The sequence below is a fragment of the Lonchura striata genome, chromosome 35 (genome assembly GCF_046129695.1).
Source record: "Lonchura striata isolate bLonStr1 chromosome 35, bLonStr1.mat, whole genome shotgun sequence".
Taxonomy (NCBI): Eukaryota; Metazoa; Chordata; class Aves; order Passeriformes; family Estrildidae; genus Lonchura; species Lonchura striata.
This window is the reverse complement of record NC_134637.1, coordinates 1784226-1797468: the sequence shown is the minus strand read 5'-3', so window position 1 is coordinate 1797468 and position 13243 is coordinate 1784226.

Sequence of the window (13243 nt, the reverse complement as noted above, 5' to 3'; positions counted from 1 at the left end):
ATCATGATCATCAAGTCTCAGTTTATTGTGACAGATTACACAGTTTATAGATGTTTGTTAATTAGGTGATACATATTGCAAAAGCCGAGCTCATGATTGGTTGCTATGTGACTTGTACTATTATCTTAAAAGTATCTTTGTGAATGATACTTGCCTGTCCAGCTGGCCTTGCAGCTAGAACAGCTTAGTACTTCTTTGTTCTTCTCTATCTACTTCTACATACCAAGCAGTTTCAATATCCTGCTTTCTGCACACCATCTACTCTTCAGGGTCATGCGAACTTTGCAGCAGTCACGTAGCCCTCCCTAGTTGGATTAATTTTACAGCATCATGTCCCCTGTTGTACAACCATTCCTCGGTCAAGCTCTCTTCAAGAGATGTCAGTGTGACGTCACAGAGATATCTCTGTGACATCACAGGAAGTTGTGTAACATCGCAGAAGTTTATTGGTGACATCACAAAGATATAGGTGCGACATTCCTAAAAGCTGAGTGCTTTCACAGAGATTTCAGTGTGACATCACAGAGAGCTGTGTGACATCCCAGAGACGTCCATGTGGTATCACAGGGAGCTGTGTGACGTTATGGAGGCATCCGTGTGACATCATAGAGATGTAATTGTGAGATCAGAGGAGGAGGCTGTGTGACTTCACAGAGAAGTCAGTGTGACATCACAGAGAGCTGTGAACCATCACAGGGAAATCGATGTGATATCACAGAGAGCTGTGTGACGTTCTGGAGGCATCAGTGCGACATCATAGAGATGTAATTGTGAGATCAGAGGAGGAGGCTGTGTGACTTCACAGATATTGGTGCAACATCACAGGGATGTCCATGTGACATCTCAGAGAGCTGTGTGACATCACAGAGATGTCAGTGTGGCATCTCAAAAAGATGTGTAACCTCACAGTGTCACTGTGACATCACAGAGGTGTCTGAGTGACATCACAGAGATGTCATTGTGACATCACAAAAAGATTTGTGACCTCAGAGGGTCTGTGCGACATCACAGCCATCTAAGTGTGACGTCACAGAGGTGTCAGTGTGACATCATAGAGATGTCACTGTGATGTCAGAGGAGGTTGTGTGGCATCACAGAGATGTCCGTGTGACATCATAGACAGCTGTGTGACCTCACAAGGTCAATGTGACCTCACAGAGATGTCAGTGTGATGTCAGAGAGATAGCTCTGTGACATCACAGGAAGTTCTGTGACATCACAGAGATGTCTGTGTGACATCACTAAAAGCCCTGTGACCTCACAGAAATGTCAATGTGACATCATGAAGGGCTGTGCGACATCACAGAGATGTCCATGTGATATCACTGTGAGCTGTGTGACATCACAGATGTGTCAGTGTGGCATCAGAGAGATGTCATTGTAACATCAAAGGAGGATCTGTGCAACCATAGAGGAGTCAGTGTGACATAAAATAGAATTATGTGACATCACAGTGTTGTCAGTGCGGCATCACAGAGGGCGGTGTGACGTCACAGAGATATCTTTGTGTCATCAGAAAAAGCTGTGTGACTTTAAAGGGTCTCTGTAACATCACAGAGGTGTCTGAGTGACATCACAGAGATGTCTTTGTGACATCACAAAAAGCTTTGTGACCCCACAGGGTCTGTGCGACATCACAGCCATCGAAGTGTGACGTCACAGAGGTGTCTGTGTGACATCATAGAGATGTCATTGTGACATCAGAGGAGGATGTATGACATCAAGGAGATGTCTGAGTGACATCATAGACAGCTGTGTGACCTCACAAGGTCAATGAGACAAAACAGAGATTGTTGGAGGCTGGCGCGGGAGACAAGACTCATGCTATCATGATCATCAAGTCTCAGTTTATTGTGACAGATTACACAGTTTATAGATGTTTGTTAATTAGGTGATACATATTGCAAAAGCCGAGCTCATGATTGGTTGCTATGTGACTTGTACTATTATCTTAAAAGTATCTTTGTGAATGATACTTGCCTGTCCAGCTGGCCTTGCAGCTAGAACAGCTTAGTACTTCTTTGTTCTTCTCTATCTACTTCTACATACCAAGCAGTTTCAATATCCTGCTTTCTGCACACCATCTACTCTTCAGGGTCATGCGAACTTTGCAGCAGTCACGTAGCCCTCCCTAGTTGGATTAATTTTACAGCATCATGTCCCCTGTTGTACAACCATTCCTCGGTCAAGCTCTCTTCAAGAGATGTCAGTGTGACGTCACAGAGATATCTCTGTGACATCACAGGAAGTTGTGTAACATCGCAGAAGTTTATTGGTGACATCACAAAGATATAGGTGTGACATTCCTAAAAGCTGAGTGCTTTCACAGAGATTTCAGTATGACATCACAGAGAGCTGTGTGACATCCCAGAGACGTCCATGTGGTATCACAGGGAGCTGTGTGACGTTATGGAGGCATCCGTGTGACATCATAGAGATATAATTGTGAGATCAGAGGAGCAGGCTGTGTGACTTTACAGAGAAGTCAGTGTGACATCACAGAGAGCTGTGAACCATCAAAGGGAAGTCCATGTGATATCACAGAGAGCTGTGTGACGTTCTGGAGGCATCAGTGCGACATCATAGAGATGTAATTGTGAGATCAGAGGAGGAGGCTGTGTGACTTCACAGATCTTGGTGCAACATCACAGGGATGTCCATGTGACATCTCAGAGAGCTGTGTGACATCACAGAGATGTCAGTGTGGCATCTCAAAAAGATGTGTAACATCACAGGGTCACTGTGACATCACAGAGGTGTCTGAGTGACATCACAGAGATGTCAGTGTGGCATCTCAAAAAGATGTGTAACCTCACAGGGTCTCTGTGACATCACAGAGGTGTCTGAGTGACATCACAGAGATGTCTTTGTGACATCACAAAAAGCTTTGTGACCCCACAGGGTCTGTGCGACATCACAGCCATCTAAGTGTGACGTCACAGAGGTGTCAGTGTGACATCATAGAGATGTCACTGTGATGTCAGAGGAGGTTGTGTGGCATCACAGAGATGTCCGTGTGACATCATAGACAGCTGTGTGACCTCACAAGGTCAATGTGACCTCACAGAGATGTCAGTGTGATGTCAGAGAGATAGCTCTGTGACATCACAGGAAGTTCTGTGACATCACAGAGATGTCTGTGTGACATCACTAAAAGCCCTGTGACCTCACAGAAATGTCAATGTGACATCATGAAGGGCTGTGCGACATCACAGAGATGTCCATGTGATATCACTGTGAGCTGTGTGACGTCACAGATGTGTCAGTGTGGCATCAGAGAGATGTCATTGTAACATCAAAGGAGGATCTGTGCAACCATAGAGGAGTCAGTGTGACATAAAATAGAATTATGTGACATCACAGTGTTGTCAGTGCGGCATCACAGAGGGCGGTGTGACGTCACAGAGATATCTTTGTGTCATCAGAAAAAGCTGTGTGACTTTAAAGGGTCTCTGTAACATCACAGAGGTGTCTGAGTGACATCACAGAGATGTCTTTGTGACATCACAAAAAGCTTTGTGACCCCACAGGGTCTGTGCGACATCACAGCCATCGAAGTGTGACGTCACAGAGGTGTCTGTGTGACATCATAGAGATGTCATTGTGACATCAGAGGAGGATGTATGACATCAAGGAGATGTCTGAGTGACATCATAGACAGCTGTGTGACCTCACAAGGTCAATGAGACAAAACAGAGATTGTTGGAGGCTGGCGCGGGAGACAAGACTCATGCTATCATGATCATCAAGTCTCAGTTTATTGTGACAGATTACACAGTTTATAGATGTTTGTTAATTAGGTGATACATATTGCAAAAGCCGAGCTCATGATTGGTTGCTATGTGACTTGTACTATTATCTTAAAAGTATCTTTGTGAATGATACTTGCCTGTCCAGCTGGCCTTGCAGCTAGAACAGCTTAGTACTTCTTTGTTCTTCTCTATCTACTTCTACATACCAAGCAGTTTCAATATCCTGCTTTCTGCACACCATCTACTCTTCAGGGTCATGCGAACTTTGCAGCAGTCACGTAGCCCTCCCTAGTTGGATTAATTTTACAGCATCATGTCCCCTGTTGTACAACCATTCCTCGGTCAAGCTCTCTTCAAGAGATGTCAGTGTGACATCACAGAGATATCTCTGTGACATCACAGGAAGTTGTGTAACATCGCAGAAGTTTATTGGTGACATCACAAAGATATAGGTGCGACATTCCTAAAAGCTGAGTGCTTTCACAGAGATTTCAGTGTGACATCACAGAGAGCTGTGTGACATCCCAGAGACGTCCATGTGGTATCACAGGGAGCTGTGTGACGTTATGGAGGCATCCGTGTGACATCATAGAGATGTAATTGTGAGATCAGAGGAGGAGGCTGTGTGACTTCACAGAGAAGTCAGTGTGACATCACAGAGAGCTGTGAACCATCACAGGGAAATCGATGTGATATCACAGAGAGCTGTGTGACGTTCTGGAGGCATCAGTGCGACATCATAGAGATGTAATTGTGAGATCAGAGGAGGAGGCTGTGTGACTTCACAGATATTGGTGCAACATCACAGGGATGTCCATGTGACATCTCAGAGAGCTGTGTGACATCACAGAGATGTCAGTGTGGCATCTCAAAAAGATGTGTAACCTCACAGTGTCACTGTGACATCACAGAGGTGTCTGAGTGACATCACAGAGATGTCATTGTGACATCACAAAAAGATTTGTGACCTCAGAGGGTCTGTGCGACATCACAGCCATCTAAGTGTGACGTCACAGAGGTGTCAGTGTGACATCATAGAGATGTCACTGTGATGTCAGAGGAGGTTGTGTGGCATCACAGAGATGTCCGTGTGACATCATAGACAGCTGTGTGACCTCACAAGGTCAATGTGACCTCACAGAGATGTCAGTGTGATGTCAGAGAGATAGCTCTGTGACATCACAGGAAGTTCTGTGACATCACAGAGATGTCTGTGTGACATCACTAAAAGCCCTGTGACCTCACAGAAATGTCAATGTGACATCATGAAGGGCTGTGCGACATCACAGAGATGTCCATGTGATATCACTGTGAGCTGTGTGACATCACAGATGTGTCAGTGTGGCATCAGAGAGATGTCATTGTAACATCAAAGGAGGATCTGTGCAACCATAGAGGAGTCAGTGTGACATAAAATAGAATTATGTGACATCACAGTGTTGTCAGTGCGGCATCACAGAGGGCGGTGTGACGTCACAGAGATATCTTTGTGTCATCAGAAAAAGCTGTGTGACTTTAAAGGGTCTCTGTAACATCACAGAGGTGTCTGAGTGACATCACAGAGATGTCTTTGTGACATCACAAAAAGCTTTGTGACCCCACAGGGTCTGTGCGACATCACAGCCATCGAAGTGTGACGTCACAGAGGTGTCTGTGTGACATCATAGAGATGTCATTGTGACATCAGAGGAGGATGTATGACATCAAGGAGATGTCTGAGTGACATCATAGACAGCTGTGTGACCTCACAAGGTCAATGAGACAAAACAGAGATTGTTGGAGGCTGCCGCGGGAGACAAGACTCATGCTATCATGATCATCAAGTCTCAGTTTATTGTGACAGATTACACAGTTTATAGATGTTTGTTAATTAGGTGATACATATTGCAAAAGCCGAGCTCATGATTGGTTGCTATGTGACTTGTACTATTATCTTAAAAGTATCTTTGTGAATGATACTTGCCTGTCCAGCTGGCCTTGCAGCTAGAACAGCTTAGTACTTCTTTGTTCTTCTCTATCTACTTCTACATACCAAGCAGTTTCAATATCCTGCTTTCTGCACACCATCTACTCTTCAGGGTCATGCGAACTTTGCAGCAGTCACGTAGCCCTCCCTAGTTGGATTAATTTTACAGCATCATGTCCCCTGTTGTACAACCATTCCTCGGTCAAGCTCTCTTCAAGAGATGTCAGTGTGACGTCACAGAGATATCTCTGTGACATCACAGGAAGTTGTGTAACATCGCAGAAGTTTATTGGTGACATCACAAAGATATAGGTGTGACATTCCTAAAAGCTGAGTGCTTTCACAGAGATTTCAGTATGACATCACAGAGAGCTGTGTGACATCCCAGAGACGTCCATGTGGTATCACAGGGAGCTGTGTGACGTTATGGAGGCATCCGTGTGACATCATAGAGATATAATTGTGAGATCAGAGGAGCAGGCTGTGTGACTTTACAGAGAAGTCAGTGTGACATCACAGAGAGCTGTGAACCATCAAAGGGAAGTCCATGTGATATCACAGAGAGCTGTGTGACGTTCTGGAGGCATCAGTGCGACATCATAGAGATGTAATTGTGAGATCAGAGGAGGAGGCTGTGTGACTTCACAGATCTTGGTGCAACATCACAGGGATGTCCATGTGACATCTCAGAGAGCTGTGTGACATCACAGAGATGTCAGTGTGGCATCTCAAAAAGATGTGTAACATCACAGGGTCACTGTGACATCACAGAGGTGTCTGAGTGACATCACAGAGATGTCAGTGTGGCATCTCAAAAAGATGTGTAACCTCACAGGGTCTCTGTGACATCACAGAGGTGTCTGAGTGACATCACAGAGATGTCTTTGTGACATCACAAAAAGCTTTGTGACCCCACAGGGTCTGTGCGACATCACAGCCATCTAAGTGTGACGTCACAGAGGTGTCAGTGTGACATCATAGAGATGTCACTGTGATGTCAGAGGAGGTTGTGTGGCATCACAGAGATGTCCGTGTGACATCATAGACAGCTGTGTGACCTCACAAGGTCAATGTGACCTCACAGAGATGTCAGTGTGATGTCAGAGAGATAGCTCTGTGACATCACAGGAAGTTCTGTGACATCACAGAGATGTCTGTGTGACATCACTAAAAGCCCTGTGACCTCACAGAAATGTCAATGTGACATCATGAAGGGCTGTGCGACATCACAGAGATGTCCATGTGATATCACTGTGAGCTGTGTGACATCACAGATGTGTCAGTGTGGCATCAGAGAGATGTCATTGTAACATCAAAGGAGGATCTGTGCAACCATAGAGGAGTCAGTGTGACATAAAATAGAATTATGTGACATCACAGTGTTGTCAGTGCGGCATCACAGAGAGCGGTGTGACGTCACAGAGATATCTTTGTGTCATCAGAAAAAGCTGTGTGACTTTAAAGGGTCTCTGTAACATCACAGAGGTGTCTGAGTGACATCACAGAGATGTCTTTGTGACATCACAAAAAGCTTTGTGACCCCACAGGGTCTGTGCGACATCACAGCCATCGAAGTGTGACGTCACAGAGGTGTCTGTGTGACATCATAGAGATGTCACTGTGACATCAGAGGAGGATGTATGACATCAAGGAGATGTCTGAGTGACATCATAGACAGCTGTGTGACCTCACAAGGTCAATGAGACAAAACAGAGATTGTTGGAGGGTGCCGCGGGAGACAAGACTCATGCTATCATGATCATCAAGTCTCAGTTTATTGTGACAGATTACACAGTTTATAGATGTTTGTTAATTAGGTCGTACATATTGCAAAAGCCGAGCTCATGATTGGTTGCTATGTGACTTGTACTATTATCTTAAAAGTATCTTTGTGATTGATACTTGCCTGTCCAGCTGGCCTTGCAGCTAGAACAGCTTAGTACTTCTTTGTTCTTCTCTATCTACTTCTACATACCAAGCAGTTTCAATATCCTGCTTTCTGCACACCATCTACTCTTCAGGGTCATGCAAACTTTTCAGCAGTCACGTAGCCCTCCCTAGTTGGATTAATTTTACAGCATCATGTCCCCTGTTGTACAACCATTCCTCTGTCAAGCTCTCTTCAAGAGATGTCAGTGTGACGTCACAGAGATATCTCTGTGACATCACAGGAAGTTGTGTAACATCGCAGAAGTTTATTGGTGACATCACAAAGATATAGGTGCGACATTCCTAAAAGCTGAGTGCTTTCACAGAGATTTCAGTGTGACATCACAGAGAGCTGTGTGACATCCCAGAGACGTCCATGTGGTATCACAGGGAGCTGTGTGACGTTATGGAGGCATCCGTGTGACATCATAGAGATGTAATTGTGAGATCAGAGGAGGAGGCTGTGTGACTTCACAGAGAAGTCAGTGTGACATCACAGAGAGCTGTGAACCATCACAGGGAAATCGATGTGATATCACAGAGAGCTGTGTGACGTTCTGGAGGCATCAGTGCGACATCATAGAGATGTAATTGTGAGATCAGAGGAGGAGGCTGTGTGACTTCACAGATCTTGGTGCAACATCACAGGGATGTCCATGTGACATCTCAGAGAGCTGTGTGACATCACAGAGATGTCAGTGTGGCATCTCAAAAAGATGTGTAACCTCACAGGGTCACTGTGACATAACAGAGGTGTCTGAGTGACATCACAGAGATGTCATTGTGACATCACAAAAAGATTTGTGACCTCACAGGGTCTGTGCGACATCACAGCCATCTAAGTGTGACGTCACAGAGGTGTCAGTGTGACATCATAGAGATGTCACTGTGATGTCAGAGGAGGTTGTGTGGCATCACAGAGATGTCCGTGTGACATCATAGACAGCTGTGTGACCTCACCAGGTCAATGTGACCTCACAGAGATGTCAGTGTGACGTCAGAGAGATAGCTCTGGGACATCACAGGAAGTTCTGTGACATCACAGAGATGTCTGTGTGACATCACTAAAAGCCCTGTGACCTCACAGAAATGTCAATGTGACATCATGAAGGGCTGTGCGACATCACAGAGATGTCCATGTGATATCACTGTGAGCTGTGTGACGTCACAGATGTGTCAGTGTGGCATCAGAGAGATGTCATTGTAACATCAAAGGAGGATCTGTGCAACCATAGAGGAGTCAGTGTGACATCAAATAGAATTGTGTGACATCACAGTGTTGTCAGTGCGGCATCACAGAGAGCGGTGTGACGTCACAGAGATATCTTTGTGTCATCAGAAAAAGCTGTGTGACTTCGAAGGGTCTCTGTAACATCACAGAGGTGTCTGAGTGACATCACAGAGATGTCTTTGTGACATCACAAAAAGCTTTGTGACCCCACAGGGTCTGTGCGACATCACAGCCATCTAAGTGTGACGTCACAGAGGTGTCTGTGTGACATCATAGAGATGTCATTGTGACATCAGAGGAGGATGTATGACATCAAGGAGATGTCTGAGTGACATCATAGACAGCTGTGTGACCTCACAAGGTCAATGAGACAAAACAGAGATTGTTGGAGGGTGCCGCGGGAGACAAGACTCATGCTATCAGGATCATCAAGTCTCAGTTTATTGTGACAGATTACACAGTTTATAGATGTTTGTTAATTAGGTCGTACATATTGCAAAAGCCGAGCTCATGATTGGTTGCTATGTGACTTGTACTATTATCTTAAAAGTATCTTTGTGATTGATACTTGCCTGTCCAGCTGGCCTTGCAGCTAGAACAGCTTAGTACTTCTTTGTTCTTCTCTATCTACTTCTACATACCAAGCAGTTTCAATATCCTGCTTTCTGCACACCATCTACTCTTCAGGGTCATGCAAACTTTTCAGCAGTCACGTAGCCCTCCCTAGTTGGATTAATTTTACAGCATCATGTCCCCTGTTGTACAACCATTCCTCTGTCAAGCTCTCTTCAAGAGATGTCAGTGTGACGTCACAGAGATATCTCTGTGACATCACAGGAAGTTGTGTAACATCGCAGAAGTTTATTGGTGACATCACAAAGATATAGGTGCGACATTCCTAAAAGCTGAGTGCTTTCACAGAGATTTCAGTGTGACATCACAGAGAGCTGTGTGACATCCCAGAGACGTCCATGTGGTATCACAGGGAGCTGTGTGACGTTATGGAGGCATCCGTGTGACATCATAGAGATGTAATTGTGAGATCAGAGGAGGAGGCTGTGTGACTTCACAGAGAAGTCAGTGTGACATCACAGAGAGCTGTGAACCATCACAGGGAAATCGATGTGATATCACAGAGAGCTGTGTGACGTTCTGGAGGCATCAGTGCGACATCATAGAGATGTAATTGTGAGATCAGAGGAGGAGGCTGTGTGACTTCACAGATATTGGTGCAACATCACAGGGATGTCCATGTGACATCTCAGAGAGCTGTGTGACATCACAGAGATGTCAGTGTGGCATCTCAAAAAGATGTGTAACCTCACAGTGTCACTGTGACATCACAGAGGTGTCTGAGTGACATCACAGAGATGTCATTGTGACATCACAAAAAGATTTGTGACCTCAGAGGGTCTGTGCGACATCACAGCCATCTAAGTGTGACGTCACAGAGGTGTCAGTGTGACATCATAGAGATGTCACTGTGATGTCAGAGGAGGTTGTGTGGCATCACAGAGATGTCCGTGTGACATCATAGACAGCTGTGTGACCTCACAAGGTCAATGTGACCTCACAGAGATGTCAGTGTGATGTCAGAGAGATAGCTCTGTGACATCACAGGAAGTTCTGTGACATCACAGAGATGTCTGTGTGACATCACTAAAAGCCCTGTGACCTCACAGAAATGTCAATGTGACATCATGAAGGGCTGTGCGACATCACAGAGATGTCCATGTGATATCACTGTGAGCTGTGTGACATCACAGATGTGTCAGTGTGGCATCAGAGAGATGTCATTGTAACATCAAAGGAGGATCTGTGCAACCATAGAGGAGTCAGTGTGACATAAAATAGAATTATGTGACATCACAGTGTTGTCAGTGCGGCATCACAGAGGGCGGTGTGACGTCACAGAGATATCTTTGTGTCATCAGAAAAAGCTGTGTGACTTTAAAGGGTCTCTGTAACATCACAGAGGTGTCTGAGTGACATCACAGAGATGTCTTTGTGACATCACAAAAAGCTTTGTGACCCCACAGGGTCTGTGCGACATCACAGCCATCGAAGTGTGACGTCACAGAGGTGTCTGTGTGACATCATAGAGATGTCATTGTGACATCAGAGGAGGATGTATGACATCAAGGAGATGTCTGAGTGACATCATAGACAGCTGTGTGACCTCACAAGGTCAATGAGACAAAACAGAGATTGTTGGAGGCTGGCGCGGGAGACAAGACTCATGCTATCATGATCATCAAGTCTCAGTTTATTGTGACAGATTACACAGTTTATAGATGTTTGTTAATTAGGTGATACATATTGCAAAAGCCGAGCTCATGATTGGTTGCTATGTGACTTGTACTATTATCTTAAAAGTATCTTTGTGAATGATACTTGCCTGTCCAGCTGGCCTTGCAGCTAGAACAGCTTAGTACTTCTTTGTTCTTCTCTATCTACTTCTACATACCAAGCAGTTTCAATATCCTGCTTTCTGCACACCATCTACTCTTCAGGGTCATGCGAACTTTGCAGCAGTCACGTAGCCCTCCCTAGTTGGATTAATTTTACAGCATCATGTCCCCTGTTGTACAACCATTCCTCGGTCAAGCTCTCTTCAAGAGATGTCAGTGTGACGTCACAGAGATATCTCTGTGACATCACAGGAAGTTGTGTAACATCGCAGAAGTTTATTGGTGACATCACAAAGATATAGGTGTGACATTCCTAAAAGCTGAGTGCTTTCACAGAGATTTCAGTATGACATCACAGAGAGCTGTGTGACATCCCAGAGACGTCCATGTGGTATCACAGGGAGCTGTGTGACGTTATGGAGGCATCCGTGTGACATCATAGAGATATAATTGTGAGATCAGAGGAGCAGGCTGTGTGACTTTACAGAGAAGTCAGTGTGACATCACAGAGAGCTGTGAACCATCAAAGGGAAGTCCATGTGATATCACAGAGAGCTGTGTGACGTTCTGGAGGCATCAGTGCGACATCATAGAGATGTAATTGTGAGATCAGAGGAGGAGGCTGTGTGACTTCACAGATCTTGGTGCAACATCACAGGGATGTCCATGTGACATCTCAGAGAGCTGTGTGACATCACAGAGATGTCAGTGTGGCATCTCAAAAAGATGTGTAACATCACAGGGTCACTGTGACATCACAGAGGTGTCTGAGTGACATCACAGAGATGTCAGTGTGGCATCTCAAAAAGATGTGTAACCTCACAGGGTCTCTGTGACATCACAGAGGTGTCTGAGTGACATCACAGAGATGTCTTTGTGACATCACAAAAAGCTTTGTGACCCCACAGGGTCTGTGCGACATCACAGCCATCTAAGTGTGACGTCACAGAGGTGTCAGTGTGACATCATAGAGATGTCACTGTGATGTCAGAGGAGGTTGTGTGGCATCACAGAGATGTCCGTGTGACATCATAGACAGCTGTGTGACCTCACAAGGTCAATGTGACCTCACAGAGATGTCAGTGTGATGTCAGAGAGATAGCTCTGTGACATCACAGGAAGTTCTGTGACATCACAGAGATGTCTGTGTGACATCACTAAAAGCCCTGTGACCTCACAGAAATGTCAATGTGACATCATGAAGGGCTGTGCGACATCACAGAGATGTCCATGTGATATCACTGTGAGCTGTGTGACATCACAGATGTGTCAGTGTGGCATCAGAGAGATGTCATTGTAACATCAAAGGAGGATCTGTGCAACCATAGAGGAGTCAGTGTGACATAAAATAGAATTATGTGACATCACAGTGTTGTCAGTGCGGCATCACAGAGAGCGGTGTGACGTCACAGAGATATCTTTGTGTCATCAGAAAAAGCTGTGTGACTTTAAAGGGTCTCTGTAACATCACAGAGGTGTCTGAGTGACATCACAGAGATGTCTTTGTGACATCACAAAAAGCTTTGTGACCCCACAGGGTCTGTGCGACATCACAGCCATCGAAGTGTGACGTCACAGAGGTGTCTGTGTGACATCATAGAGATGTCACTGTGACATCAGAGGAGGATGTATGACATCAAGGAGATGTCTGAGTGACATCATAGACAGCTGTGTGACCTCACAAGGTCAATGAGACAAAACAGAGATTGTTGGAGGGTGCCGCGGGAGACAAGACTCATGCTATCATGATCATCAAGTCTCAGTTTATTGTGACAGATTACACAGTTTATAGATGTTTGTTAATTAGGTCGTACATATTGCAAAAGCCGAGCTCATGATTGGTTGCTATGTGACTTGTACTATTATCTTAAAAGTATCTTTGTGATTGATACTTGCCTGTCCAGCTGGCCTTGCAGCTAGAACAGCTTAGTACTTCTTTGTTCTTCTCTATCTA